Below are 15,802 nucleotides of genomic sequence, written 5' to 3' on the forward strand. Positions count from 1 at the left end.
GTTTCAGTGAACCTAACCCCATTCTTTGTATCTTCAGTGTTGGTTTGTTTTAGCTGATCCATCTGTAACCCAGGAGGGATCCTTGGCTGAGAATTGTATTTCAGAACCACTGACTGCTCTTGACAGTTGTAACCCACTAGGCTCCTTTGGTGACAGAAGCTACAGTCCTTCAGCCTCCAATTGATATCAATACTTAGGAAGACACATCTAGATGGACAAACAGCATTGAGAGGCTGTAGCCATGCTCCTCTCAATTCCTATCCTGTAGAGAACAGGAGTCAGGAGCCACTGGCAGGAGACAGCATGTCACCTCGGAATCTGCCGGTGCAGAATGTGAACAATGCCATGTTCTTGCAGAAAGTGCTTGGCCTGAGTTTCATAGGAGGTTAATCACCAGACAACTGCATAATGTAGAGCACTGAGCAGGACAGCTGACCTGTCTCCTTCACACAGTCCATGTCACCACGAATCACTCAACAAAAAGGAGAAGAGACATTTTGGGTTCAAAAAAATGTAAAAAGATAATGTAGCTACATTTCTTTAGTTATTTTGAACCCCAAATATTTCCTCATCTTTTTGTTGTTGTCATTGATTGTGGTGATATGGACTTGTTTGTAGAGGACAGGTCAGCTGTCTGGTTCAATGATCTATATTCTGAAGTTGCCTGAAAATGTCTTCATGATTAAATTCAGCCTAAACGTTTTGCCAGGAACACTGCAGAGTCAATGCTGTGAGCTTCCAACCTCAGCCCATCTGCGGGCAGAGAAGGTCTAGTTTGTCCATCACCATTATCATGACATCAGGACTAGTTACTTGGTTAAGGAGGGGTCTAGGAGATCTGTCCCTTTTAGAGACACCTTACTTATAATGAAGTATTTGGGAAAGTGGTTTTTAAAAGTATAAATGTCCTGTATTCTAATGATCATCCTCTAAACATTTTATCATTTATTAATCATCCATGCCTGTGTCTATCATTAGATTCATACCTCTACACTGCAAATTTTCTGTCTCAATTTTTACCGTGCCTTTGTTTTTGTTAGTGTCTGTTGTTGAAAAAAAAAAATTCTCTGCCTGAGTTTTAACTTTTGTCCAAAGTTAATTTGAATCTATACAATTAAAAACTTTTGCCTATCACTCTGAACTGCTGGATTGTTTTTTACATTCAGTGTTATAATCTTTTATTATGCTGACTGTTTTTCATGGGTACTGATGCGAATTAATAAAAACATTTTCATTTCCCTGTTTATTTTCTAATCTCTTCCACATTGTAGGCTATGTTTACCGTATGTAGCAGAATGTATTTACTACTTTTCTTGGTTCCAATTATTTGTATTCTTTGTGAGTGTGTGTGTGTGTGTGTGTGCCTGTGTGTGCCTCTGGCATTTAGAAAGGGTTGTAGAGCTCATGTTTAATATTGCACTAAAAATGTTTTTGATAGTTTCCCCCCTTTGAACTAGACACACTTCTAATATTTGGTTTATACGTTTTAAATTATAACTTTCAGCATCAAATATTTCCATATGACAGTCAGTTACATAATGTGTTTTCTTTTTCCCACCTCCTTTACCTGCTACTTCTCATAATAGTATTTGAACCTAAACAGATACCAGTGACATTCTGTGATTGTCATCTTGTCCCCACCTTGGTTTTTAGTTTAGATCCACAATTAAATATATTAATGCTCATGAGCTGTCCAAAAGTGAATGTCACAGTCATCACTTGCTGAGTGGTACTCATCCTTAACAGAGTCCTCCTGAGGGAATTGGATCTCACTGAGTTTAGCATGTTTAATACTCTTTTCTCACAGTCTTAAAACATGGATCGCATTACTGGATATAAGGTGCTTGCCCAAAATGATTTTTCTGGAGTTTTTAGGAGACATTGTCTTCCTTGGGGGACATACATGGTGTATGTTCTCATTGTGGGATTGTATTTTGTTCTACCAGGAACTCTAATTTCTGCCAGTTACTTCATTCATTTGTTCTCTTCACCACGAGTCTCCAGAGGATACTTCCATGGTCCACGCCTCCCCATCTCCCAGGAATTCTGCGTTTCCAAGATTGGCACTTCTGGTCCTCTGCATGGTGAAGCCCCTTCCTTTCAATTCCCCAGTAGCCAGTGCTTTAATCCACCAGGTCTCAGGCATCATCTGTGTTTCTCCACACTTGCTTCTGAGGATAGTTTTACCTGTGTTCTGTCATTAACAGGCCCTCCCTGCTGTCCTGGCTTCTATTTGCATAGTGTTTCCTGCTCCGTCTGCTGTTGTGTGGCTCCCAGACCTGGCTAAATAAAATCACCTGAGAGCCACAGTGTTCCCTAGCCCTAGTGTGTAGGGGCAGGATTATGGGTGGAATTTTTGACTCTCTAAGTTAACCTCTAGGGCTTTGAAGTGTATGTTGAGAAATTCAGCTGTTATCATCCTAGGTGGACTTACTCTCTCCCATCCTCCTACTTCAAATGCAGAACTTAAATCGTGTCCAAAGAAGACTGAATCATATAATAGAACACACCCTTATTCATTGACTGGCTTCACCAATCATCTCATGGCTGAACTTTTAAAAATACAATCTTAGCCACATAACTATGAAATGTATATGTGTGTGTGTGTGTGTGTGTGTATATATATATATATATATATATATATATATATATATATATGTGAATTTACTTCTAAGGTTATAGAGGCTGAAATTCCGAAGATGGAAGGAAAGCTGGATACCCAGGAAAGCATTTGTTTTCCATTAGGCCTCTTAATTGTCTCCTGGCATTTGATATGTATGTATGAGTCCCACCCCCATTAAGGAGGGCAATCTGCTTCACTTAGTCTGCCCATCCCAATGTTAATTGTATCCGAAACACTCTCTGGAACACAACCAGAATCATGTTTGGCCAAATGTCCCAGTACCATGGTGCTCGGTCACAGTGACAAGTACAAGTAACTATCACACATGCCGTTTGTCATATTTGTGATTTCCACTGTTTTTCTCCCAATCTGCAGCTTATATTTGTTCTCTTATTACTGTCTCGTGTTGAGCAAAAACTTTTAATTTTTATAAAGTTGAAGTTATCAATGTTTTCTTTAATGGTTTGTGTTTATTGATAACAAAGAACACTTTGCCTAACTCTGTGTCATGAAGATTTTGTCTTACATTTTCTGCTATACTTTTTCTAGTTTTATAGTTTATATTTAGTTGCATAATCCTTTTTGAGTTAGTTTTTGAGTCAGTATTGAGGTTCAGGTGAATTTTTTTCCTTTGGGGATATGCATGTCCAGTTGTTTCTACACAATTTGTTGACAAGAGAATGCCTTCTCCACTGAATCATATTTGGACATTTGTCAATCCATTGGGTGGTTGAGACTGGTGAGGGGACTGTCCTGGTGTTTGGACAGAGAGACAGGGCATGAAGTAGGGTGGTTCTTATGGGAAAAATTAAGGAAAACACATTTTTCTATGAAGCATAGGAAAGCCCCAAGCAAAATTGAGGTGTCCTCTACCAGCATGTTGTAGCACACTCATCTCTGCCCTCTCTACCTGTCCTGTTGCAAAAGCTTGGGTGTGCATAGACACTGAGGTCAAGTGAGTGGTGTCTTTGGGCACTTTTGAGCATTGACACCAAAGCTGCAGCATCAAATGTTAGAATATCAAGCAGCCAGGTGGATCACCTGAGGTCAGGAGTTCACGACCAGCCTTACTAGCATGGTGAAACCCCATGTCTACTAAATCAAAAAAATTAGCCGGGCATGGTGGTGCGTGCCTGTAATCTGAGCTACTTGGGAGACTGAGACAGGAGAATCGCTTGTGTACCTGGGAGGCAGAGGTTGCTGTGAGCCAAGATCACACCATTGCACTCCAGCCTGGGCAATGAGAGTGAAACTCCATCCCCCCCCCAAAAAAATAAACAAAAATAAAAGAATATCAAGCAGCCAAAGAAGCAGGAAAAGTTAACACACAATGAAGAATCTAATAATCTAGTTGAAATTGACAAACATTGGAAATAGAAGAAAAGGACATTAGAGCAGTTAGTATAATTGTATTTTAATTAAATGGAGAGGTTGAAGATTTTTTAAATATTAAATTCTATAGATAAAAACTATGATTTACAGTCTGAAATGGAAGAAGGCACTGGATTAAACATTGCAGAAGAGAAGATTATTGAACTAGATGGAATAGAAGTTGAAACTAACATAAGTGAAACACACTGTAACAAATGACTTGAACACATAAAAAGACCATCAGCATAAAAACGTTAAACATCTTGGTATAAGGATAAATGGAAGCCCTGAAGGACGTATAGTGGAGAAGGGAAACAAAGATATTTAAAACATACTCGATGAAAGATTTAGAAGCTCCATGGAAACTATAAACTTCAAATATTACAGAAATACGATTATTCTAAGAAGAAGAAACACGAAGAAAACTTCACCAAGGAACACTTTAATCAAATCCATCAAAACCAGTGATAAAAAGGAAATCTTAAAAGGAATAAAAAGGGAAAGAACATGTTACATACAGAGCACTAAATATAAGGATGGCATAAGATTTCTCATAGGAAACTTTACAAACAAGAAGTTTGCAATAAAGTACTTAAAAAAAGAAAAACTGAAGTCTACAGTTCTACACTTGGCCAAATTATCTTTCAAAAATAAACATGAGAAAAATATTTTTGAACAGAAAACAAAATGATCTCAATTTGCAGATGGTGTGATCCTATATATAGAAAATCCCAAATAATACATACAAATGTAAACACACATACATGCACACAGAGACCACACACACACACACACACTACTAGAGTTAGTAAGTGAATTCAGCAAACTTTCAGCAAACAATCAGTTGTGTTAGCAATGAACAATCTGAGAAGAAAATTGACACAATTATTTCATTTGTAATAGCACCTGTAAGGATAATAAGCCTGGGAATAATTTTTATCAAGGAGGTGCAGTACTTGTACACAGACAGCTACAGAACACTGCTCATGGAGATTAAGGAAGAGCTAAATAAATGGAAAGATATCTTGTGTCCATGGGTTGGAAGTTGTAACATGGTTAAGATAAAAATACAACTAAAAGCAATCCACAGATTCAGTGCAATCCTATCAAAAAGTGGCCTTTTTTACAGGAATGCCTAAGAAGAACTTCATATTCTCAAAAAATAGCAAGTGTCCCCCCAAAACAAAAGCAATCTTGAAATGTAAGAAGGAGCATTCTCTATTCCAAATGTCTTTAACTGCTCTCAGCAATACTTGGTAGTCTTCAATATATAGGCTTTCACATCTTTTTTTTTTCTTCTTTTGTTTCTAGACACGATCTTACTCACTCAGGCTGGAGTACAGTGGCACGATCACAGCTCACTGTAGCATGGAATTCTCAGGCCTATGACATCCTAGGGCCTCATCCACTGAGTTCCTGGGACTACAGGCTCACACCACCACACCGGGATAATTTTTCTGATTTTCAGTACAAATGAGTTCTCACTATGTTGCCTAGGATAGTTTCAAGCTTCTGAGCTCAAGTGACCCTCCTGCCACAGCCTTCCAAAGTGTTGGGATTTGAAGCCAAGCCTGGCTGGCTTTCACGTCTTTCCTATGTAGTTTATATTTCTTGATGCTATTGAGAGCCTGGCTGGCTTTCACATCTTTGCTATATAGTTTATATTTCTTGATGTTATTGTAAATGTTTATTAAAGGATTCTTTTTAAAATTTCGTATTAAAATTATATATTTAAGGAATTACATATATATATATTTAAGGAATACAACCTGAGGACATATACATACACACATACACATATATACATATACATATACATATACATATACATATACACATACACATACATACACATAATGAGCTAATGCATACTAGGTGAGGGGCTGTCTTGTGAGCAAACCCAAGGTCCCTGGCTCATGAAGCCTTTGTCTAGAAGGATGGAGGGATCAGCAAGATGGGCACATGGCAGGTTCTGTCTTTGGTGGGGGCACCTGTCCACTCGGGTCTCTGGCAATACTAACCAGGCTTCACAATGGGCGAGGTGAGCTAGGAATGGGAAAGTGGATGACCTCAGATCCAGAGACTGCAGTTGTCACCTGGGGACCTGGCATATGCGTGGAGGAGTCTACCACTGATTTGGCCCTGGGTCAATGCCCAAACATGCACAAGGACAGGACTCTTAGCCTCAATGTTTTAGGAGCCCCCAGTCTTCTAAAGAGGGTTTGTGGTGGGGAAGAATGTTCAACAAAACAGAAGAGTTACGGGTACTCTAGCCTGGCAACAGAGAATACTTCCTTATGCTACTAAATGGCAATATTTGACAATTATGGATGACACAATTGAGCAACAGCTTTCACTGTTTAACAAGCAGTGTCTCTGAAACATTAGGTTAGTGCTGTCAGATGTTGACTGAAAAGTCAGTGGTTTGAGCCCATCCAGTCACATTAATGTTTCTAGCTGACATGACCTTCCATCTGAAGAGTCTCTTCCTTGGACCAAATATCTCTTAAATCTCTTCTTCTTGTCTCTTGTCTATTTTCCGAGGTGCCTCTTTGTTGCTTGAGGCAAAAAAAAGTCCATTTTTAATCCACACCCAACAAACATCTACCCTTACTTATCCTGGTTTTTAGGGTTTTGAGTTGGTTTGTTTGTTTTCTCAGCTTCTCATATTTGGAATACTGGAAATTCCTGAAGTGGAAAATGACAGAACCTGAATCACAACTATGGTGAAGCCACAGGCTCTGGGTGAAAAACCTAATCTGCCAGAGTTTGAAGTTAAACACATTAATTTTCTGTGCCTCCATTTCTGTCAAATTTGCTGTCCAATAGGCTAAATCAGAACACGTAGGTTGTCCAAAATTTAAATGAGCGTGGAGCCAATGCCTGTCACATAGTAATTGGTCAACACGCATGAGCTCCTATCAGTGTCATGGCCTTCAGCATTTCCATCAGGCTTAGATCTTTGAAATATCCTTCTTGATATGAATGGATAATTCTTCAAACATTCTGTAACCAATGGCCATGAAATTGCTCCAATGTGTATTATTACAAATACAACTGCAGGGACCAGACTGACACATGTATCTGTCATGCATCGCTTGTCTATTTCTCCGTAGACACCTGGAGATGGAACTGTCAGACCAAAGTATGTATACCTTTCTGATTTTGCTAATTTCTGTCTAAATTACTGTGAAAAGAAGATATAACAAGTCATACTTTTAACATTTTATGAGAATTCTTTTTTTCTCCATCTTCTGGCCAAAACTGGGAAGTATTTTCCTACCATGTCTTCTGAACTTTGCCAACATTTCTGTAGTCATACAGTGGGATCACATTGTATGCATGACATCAAACTCAAATCCTTAAATGAAAAGAGGGATTAACATGACTGTATAAAAATTTATATTCAAAATGCAAAGAATGCAAATATATGTGTGTGTGTGTGTGTGTGTGTGTGTATATATATATATACACATACATATATGAGAAAGGATTTTTTTTATTTGGATACTTTGTCAAAGTTATTTATACTAGAAAATTTGTTTAGTACAACAGCAGTCCCTTTGTATACTCCCAGAGTTTCATCACATAGAAACAATTATTAGTTATTTATCTCCTTATGTCTGAATATATATTATTACTTTTTGATTTTCAAGTTTAGGCACTATCTCTCCTTCAGATACTTGCTCATCACCACCACCCCCAAACATGCCTCTCACTACCTTACCCTCTAACATGTTTATGTCCTAGTTTGCTGGGTCAATTACTACATTGTTATAACTTGTATATTTTATTCAGAGTTCAGTCACATTGGATATACATAGCAGGAATGAAAGGCCAGTATCTTCAGGGACTCTTTCTCAAGTGGATAAGCTTCAGAGATTTTTGTAATCTTTGGTCACCCTCCCCGTCTTTTTCCTATTCCAGGTAAGTACTGGATCTGATGGGCCCAGCTTAGGTCAGGCACTCTCTTCTTGAGCAGGGGAGAGTGGGACATCTTCATGTGTAGTACCAGAAAAACACTGTCCAAAGAGGGAAAGTTAGTTCTAAGACAGAAAAGTCAATCTGGGATGCGGGTAGGCAAAACAAGGACAGGCCAAAAAAAAAAAACACAAAAAACAAAAAACAACAAAAAAAGTGTCTGTTCTGTGAGGGGAGCATGCAGTAGAGGGTTGATTCAGAGTTGGAGGGGAGAGTTTTGAGAGATATGGGCCATGGATATCTTTCTGTGGGCTGGAGCCACACAAGACTCTTGGGGTCTCTCAGGGGCAGGGAGCTGAGGAGAATCTGCCCTCCCCAACCTGCAAGACTGGTGAGGGGACTGTCCTGGTCACCAGACAGTAATGGGGTCTGAGCTAGGGCAGTTCTTGTGGGAAAGAAAGAACAGGACATCTTCTCCTTAAGGTAAGGTCCTGAGTCAGGTCTTGGTAGGGAGGGAGGTTACCCTGGGCATTGGCAGCTGAAGATAGTTGGCCAGATGAGGGCACTGAAATCTATGTCCTATAAACTTGTAGTTCTAGTAAAAGAATAGCTGAAGTAAAGGGTCTTTAGGAAGAGGAGGTGGAAGACCTGATTTGGGTTGGGGGCTCCAAGAAGAATGTCTGCTTTGCTGTGCAGAAGCCTCTGCATAACCTCCCTGGTCCCCTTGCTCAGTCTCCTGGACAGACCCCTGTGAGCCCTGGAAGTGCACAGTCAGCTCAGCCAAGGCATCTCCTGCTGGGACTCATCCCAGGGCATTTCTGTGGCCTTGGGTGCCCTGACCTCCTCCAGGCCCTGTCTTGCAGGCAATTATCCTGCAGGGGAAGGGGGAAAGGAGGCTACTTGACAGTTAACTCTGAGCAGCTTCACAAGGTCCTGACTTAGCTCCTTGTCACTTGCAAACCTATATACCCCCATCTGATCCCCCAAAAGATGAAAAGAAACTTTGCCAGGACTCATGCCAGACAAATAGGGTGGGACTGTTCCGTAGGACCAAGTTCTTAGGATATCAATAAGAGATGGAAACCACCTGCTGGAAGGTGCCACAGTGGGAACCTTGGGGGCAGGGAGCAGTCACTGAACTGTCAGGGTGAATCCTGGCTCCTGGCCCTCACACACCCTTTCTCCCCCTCCATCCTTCTCTCCTCCCTTCTGTCTGCTTTTTCCCCTCTCTCCCCTGCATCCCTCAGGTACTTCTGTGGGCCCTCACCCCTCCTTTTCAGAGGCTCCAAAGTGAGCCCTCAAAACACTTGGTAAACTTGGACATTTCCAAAACTGGAGAGATTTGGCCACACCATTTGTATAAGCTAGGAAGGTCCTCCAGAGTTCTTGTCTAAATTTTTCTATTGATGAGAAGAGAACAAAAGAGTTTCCATCTGATCTGGTCCTAAGGCAACGTCTCCTTGGAGCAGAGTCTGGGCAGGAAGAAGGGGGTCTCCCAGGGCCCCAGACTTGCACCTTACAGCTGCTCTCCTCCTCCCCCCTTCACTGAGGGAGAGCTGGCCAGGGATCAGGAAACTCTGTTCTCCACAGATGCTAGGATTCCAGGCTCAAATCTAAATGTTGACTGATTTAGGAGGCTAAGGGAGGCAATTCCCTGCAGAGAGGTGTCAGGAGTTCAGACAAGAGCAGCATCTAGTTGCAATCCACAGAGACCCCAAGACAGAAATCCACTGGTAGCTGGTTGGAAGGGATCCCATGAAAACAGAAAGCAATGTGCGCATTAGAACTTGACCCAATATCAGGAATTAAAAACTTCACCATCCTTTGGGATGAAGGAATTAGGGAATCCTGAAAGTAAAGTTTTTCACGTAAGTAATTTCTTCCAAAGAGACACAGGGCAGTGGCCCGATGACATGAGTAAAAGAAAACTCGGGGTCTAGGATTGAGGGAAGGCAGCCTTTTTAGTGGAGGAGACCTCTGACCTGCTGGGTCACTGGGTCCAGGACTCCAATTGCATATAGCCACTGGCCTGGAGGGTCCATGACCACGATTGGGGCAATTTCCCCCATTCCACTTAGGGAGCAATAGAGAGGAACCTCACTGGAATTATACAGAAAGGTCCCACTGAGACTTGAACTCTGATCACTGTAGTCAGAGTCCAAAGCCCTCACCATTACACCATGGAACCTCACACTAGCTTGTAACTGGAGGTAACTAAGTTTATATTTAGCACCCATAGTTCTCATGCACCTATGTTAAGGCATTTCTTCTGATCCCTCAAGCAGCACCAAGGAAGGTGGACCTGCGAGAGAGGAGTTGTCCTCTTTCTTTCTCTCTGCCCTCTCCTTTGATCAACTTTTATCATTTCATTTGCACCTCAGAAAATGAGGCAAAATCCAGTTTGGGCTTAGGGCCACAGAAGAGCCCTTTGAGGCCTCCCTCCTGGAAAACATACTCTCTCAGTTTACCAGTGTTTCCTGTACCAAGGGGAAATTTCTGCAAACTGTAGTGTTACATTCTTTTTGCCTTCCCTCTTTTCCCTTTGTCCAGTGAGGCCAGATGATTGTCAGAACAGGACTTGGGACTTCCTGGGTGCCTTGTCCCCTTCCTCCATGTAATAAATAATGGCTGACACCAAGCAAGTGGGATTGGGAGGCAAGGAGTCTTTTATTTTCTTCTTCATATACGTCTATGCCTTTGTTTAGTTGGTTTTGGCAAGATTTCCTCACCAGAAATGGAGATTTGTTGAATTTAAAATACAAATAAATCAGTCATATTTTACATTTCTATAAAACACTCAAACCAGGCCACACACCCCTGCTGTGCCTCAAAATCAACCATAAACTGCCAAGGTCAGGAGGCAGGGCCCTGACACTTAAGCACAGTGTGTTTTCTCAGAATCGGCCAAGTTGACGCCATTCCAATTTCTCAATATGCCACAACCCATTAATTGCGGTTTTTGAAAGGGTACATGTATTTTTACCAAAACCCCAGGGGTTCAGTATAGGCCCTGCTGCTCAGCACACAGAAAGCCAATCATTGAGACATTGAGTATTGCTGAGGAAGAAGGCTTTAATCGGTGCTGTGGCTGCGGAGATGGGAGGTTAGTCTCAAATCTATCTCCCTGATTGACTAAAGTTAGGGGCTTATATAGCAGGGAAGAAATGTAACTGTGTGTGGGAAAAGAGGAACTAGGGAGTGGTGAGGAAGCACTCATGATGAGTGAGGGTTCTGGCTTCTCGTTGTCTAGAGGCTGTGATCAGCTGAGTTTCAGGTCTATGATGCTTTCTGAGAGGCCTGAGAGTCCTTTCCTGAGGAAGTAACTCAGATAAAACAAATATAGGTTTGTTTTAATGAATGTCTTGACCTCAGGAGTTTGAAACGCAGCCTGGGCAATATGGTGAAACCCTGTCACTACCAAAAATACAAAAAAAAAAAAAAAATGGTTGCTTCAAAGATGGTGGAATAGGAACAGCTCCAGTCTACAGCTTCCAGTGAGAGTGACGCTGAAGATGGGTGATTTCTGCATTTCCAACTGAGGTACCAGGTTCATCTCATTGGGACTGGTTGGACAGTGGGTGCAGCCCATGGAGGACAAACCAAAGTAGGGTGGGGCATTGCCTCACCTGGGAAGCACAAGGGATTGGCAGATTTCTTCTTCCTAGCCAAAGGAAACTGTGAGTGACTGTACCTGGAGGAGCAGTACATTTCTGCCCAAATACTGCACATTTTCTACTGTCTTCACAACTGACAGACCAGGAGATTCCCTCCCATGCCTGGCTCGGTGGGTCCCGCACCCATGGAGCCTTGCCTACTGCTAGTGCAGAAGTCTGAGATCAACCTGATACACTGAAGCATGGCAGGGGGAGGGGTTCTGCCACTGCTGAGGCTTGAGTAAGTGGTTGTATGGTCACAGTGTAAACAAAGTGGTAGGGAAGCTTGAACTGGGCGGAGCCCACCACAGCTCAGCAAGGCATACTGCCTCTTTAGATTCCACCTCTGGGGGCAAAGCATATCTGAATAAAAGGTAGCAGACAGCTTCTACAGACGTAAACATCCTTGCCTGACAGCTCTGAAGAGAGCAGTGGTTATCCCAGCATGACATTCGAGCTCTGATAACAGACAGACAGCCTCCTCAAGTGAGTCCCTGACCACCATATAGCCTGACTGGGAGACACCTCCCAGTAGGGGCCAACAGACACCCCACACAGGTGGGTGTCCCTCTGAGATGAAGCTTCTAGAGGAAGGATCAGGCAGCAATATTTGCTATTCTGCAGCCTCTGCTGGTGACGACCAGGCAAACAGGGTCTGGAGTGGACCTCCAGCAAACTCCAACAGACCTGCAGCTGAGGGGCCTGCCTGTTAGAAGAAAAATTAAGCAATAGAAAGGAATAGCATCAACATCAACAAAAAGGACATCCACACCAAAACCCCATCGATAGGTCACCAACATCAAAGACCAAAGTAGTAGATAAAACCATAAAGATGGGGAGAAACCAGAGCAGAAAGGCTGAAAATTCCAAAAATCAGAATACCTCTTCTCCAAAGGAACACAAATCCTCACCAGCAAGGGAGCAAAACTGGATGGAGAATGAGTTTGACAAGGTGACAGAAGTAGGCTTCAGAAGGTCGGTATTAACAAACTTCTCTGGGCTAAAGGAGCATGTTCTAATCCATTGCAAGGAAGCTGAAAACATGAAAAAAGGTTAGATGAATGGCTAACTAGAATAAACAGTGTAGAGAAGAGCTTAAATGACCTGAAGGAGCTGAAAACCACAGTACAAGAACCTAGTGAAGCATACACAAGTTTCAATAGCCAATTCGATCAAGCAGAATAAAGGATATCAGTGATTGAAGATCAAATTAATGAAATAAAGCCAGAAGACAAGATTCAAGAAAAAGAGTACAAAGAAATGAACAAAGCCTCCAAGAAATATGGGACTATATGAAAAGACCAAATCTACATTTGATTGGTGTACCTGAAAGTGATCGGGAGAATGGAACCAAGTTAGAAAACACTCTTCAGGATATTATTCAGGAGTACTTCCCAAACCTAGCAAGGCAGGCCAACATTCAAATTCAGGAAATACAGAGAACACCACAAAGATACTCACTGAGAAAAGCAACCCCAAGACACATAATTGTCAGATTCACCAAGGTTGAAATGAACAACAAAAAAAAGAATGTTAAGGGCAGCCAGAGAGAAATGTAGGGTTACCCACAAAGGGAAGCTCATCAGACTAACAGCGGATCTCTCAGCAGAAACTGTACAAGCCAGAAGAAAGTGGGGGCCAATATTCAACATTCTTAAAGAAAAGAATTTTCAATCCAGAATTTCATATCCAGCCAAACGAAGCTTCATAAATGAAGGAAAAATAAGATACTTTACAGACAAGCAAATGCTAAGAGATTTTGTCACCACCAGGCCTGCCTTACAAGAGCTCCTGAAGGGAGCACTAAACATGGAAAGGAACAACCAGTACCAGCCACTGCAAAAACATGCCAAATTGTAAAGACCATCAATGCTAGGAAGAAAGTGCATCAACTAATGGGTGAAATAAACAGCTAGCATCATAATGACAGGATCAAATTCACCCATAACAATATTAACCTGAAATGTAAATGGGCTAAATGCCCCAATTAAAAGGCACAGACTGGCAAATTGGATAAAGAGTCAAGACCCATCAGTGTGCTGTATTCAGGAGACCCATCTCACGTGCAAAGACACACATAGCCTCAAAATAAAGGGATGGAGGAAGATCTACCAAGCAAATGGAAAGCAAAAAGCAAAGCAGGGGTTGCAATCCTGGTCTCTGATAAAATAGACTTTAAAAAACAAAGATCAAAAGAGACAAAGAAGGCCATTACATAATGGTAAAGGGATCAATTCAACAAGGAGAGCTAACTATCCTAAATATATATGCACCCAATACAGGAGCACCCAGATTCATAAAGCAAGTTCTTAGAGACCTAAAAAGAGACTTAGACTCCCACACAATCATAATGGGAGATTTTAACACCCCACTGACAATGTTAGACAGATCAATGAGACAGAAGCTTAACAAGGATATCCAGGACTTGAACTCAGCTCTGGACCAAGTGTACCTAATAGACATCTACAGAACTCTCCACCCCTAATCAGCAGAATATAAATTCTTCTCAGCACCACATCACACTTATTCTAAAATTGACCACATAATTGGAAGTAAAACACTCCTCAGTGAATGTAAAAGAATAGAAATCACAACAATGTGTCTCTCAGACCACAGCACAATCAAATTAGAACTCAGGATTAAGAAACTCACTCAAAACTGCACAACTACATGGAAACTGAACAACCTGCTCCTGAATGACTACTGGGTAAATAGCGAAATGAAGGGAGAAATAAAGATTTTTTTGGAACCAATGAGAACAAAGACACAACATACCAGAATCTCTGGGACACATTTGAAGCAGTGTGTAGAGGGAAATTTATAGCACTAAATGCCCACAAGAGAAAGCAGGAAAGATCTAAAATCAGCACACTAACATCACAATTAAAAGAACTAGAGAAGCAAGAGCAAACACATTCAAAAGCTAGCAGAAAACAGAAATAACTAAGATCAGAGCAGAACTGAAGGAGATAGAGACACAAAAAACCCTTCAAAAAATCAATGAATCCAGGAGCTGGTTTTTTGAAAAGATCAACAAAATAGACCCCTAGCAAGACTCATAAAAGAGAAAAGAGACAAGAATCAAATAGACGCAATAAAAAATGAAAAAGGGGATATCACCACTGATCCCACAGAAATACAAGCTACCATCAGAGGATAAACACCTCTGTGCAAAAAAACTAGAAAACCTAGAAGAAATGGATAAATTCCTGGACTCATACACCCTCACAAGACTAAACCAGGAAGAACTCAAATCCTGGAATAGACCAATAACAGGTTCTGTAATTGAGGCAATAATTAATAGCCTACCAAGCAAAAACATTCCAGGACCAGATAGATTCACAGCCAAATTCTGCCAGAGGTACAAAGAGGAGCTGGAACCATTCCTTCTGAAAGTATTCCAATCAATAGAAAAAGAAGGAATCCTCCCTAACTCATTTTGTGAGGGCAGCATCATCCTGATACCAAAGCCTGGCAGAGACAAAACAAAAAAAGATAATTTTAGGCCAATATCCCTAATGAACATGGATGTGAAAATCCTCAATAAAATACTGGCAAACTGAATCCAGCAGCACATCAAAAAGCTTATCCACCATGATCAAGTTGGCTTCATCCCTGGGATGCAAGGCTGGTTCAACACACACAAATCAATAAACGTAATCCATCACATAAACAGAACCAATGACAAAAACCACGAGATTATCTCAAATGATACAGAAAATGCCTTCAACAAAATTCAACAGCCTTTCATGCTAAAAACTCTCAATAAACTAGGTATTGATTGAATATATCTGAAAATAATAAGCGCTATTTATGACAAACCCACAGCCAATATCATACTGAAAGGGCAAAAACTGGATGCATTCCTTTTGAAAACCAGCACAAGACAACAATGCCCTCTCTCACCACTCCTATTCAATGTAGCATTGGAAGTTCTGGCCAGGCCAATCAGGCAAGAGAAAGAAATAAAGCGTATTCAATTAGGAAAAGAGGAAGTCAAATTGTCTCTGTTTGCACATGACATGATTGTGTATTTAGAAAACCCCATCATCTCAGCCCAAAATCTCCTTAAGCTGATAAGCAACTTCAGCAAAATCTCAGGATACAAAATCAATGTGCAAAAATTACAAGCATTCCTATACACCAAGAACAGACAAACAGAGAGCCAAATTATGAGTGAACTCCCATTCACAATTGCTTCAAAGAGAATAAAATATCTAGGAATCCAACTTAC

Source organism: Pan paniscus, chromosome 1, assembly GCF_029289425.2.
Source record: "Pan paniscus chromosome 1, NHGRI_mPanPan1-v2.0_pri, whole genome shotgun sequence".
In the NCBI taxonomy this organism is placed as follows: domain Eukaryota; kingdom Metazoa; phylum Chordata; class Mammalia; order Primates; family Hominidae; genus Pan; species Pan paniscus.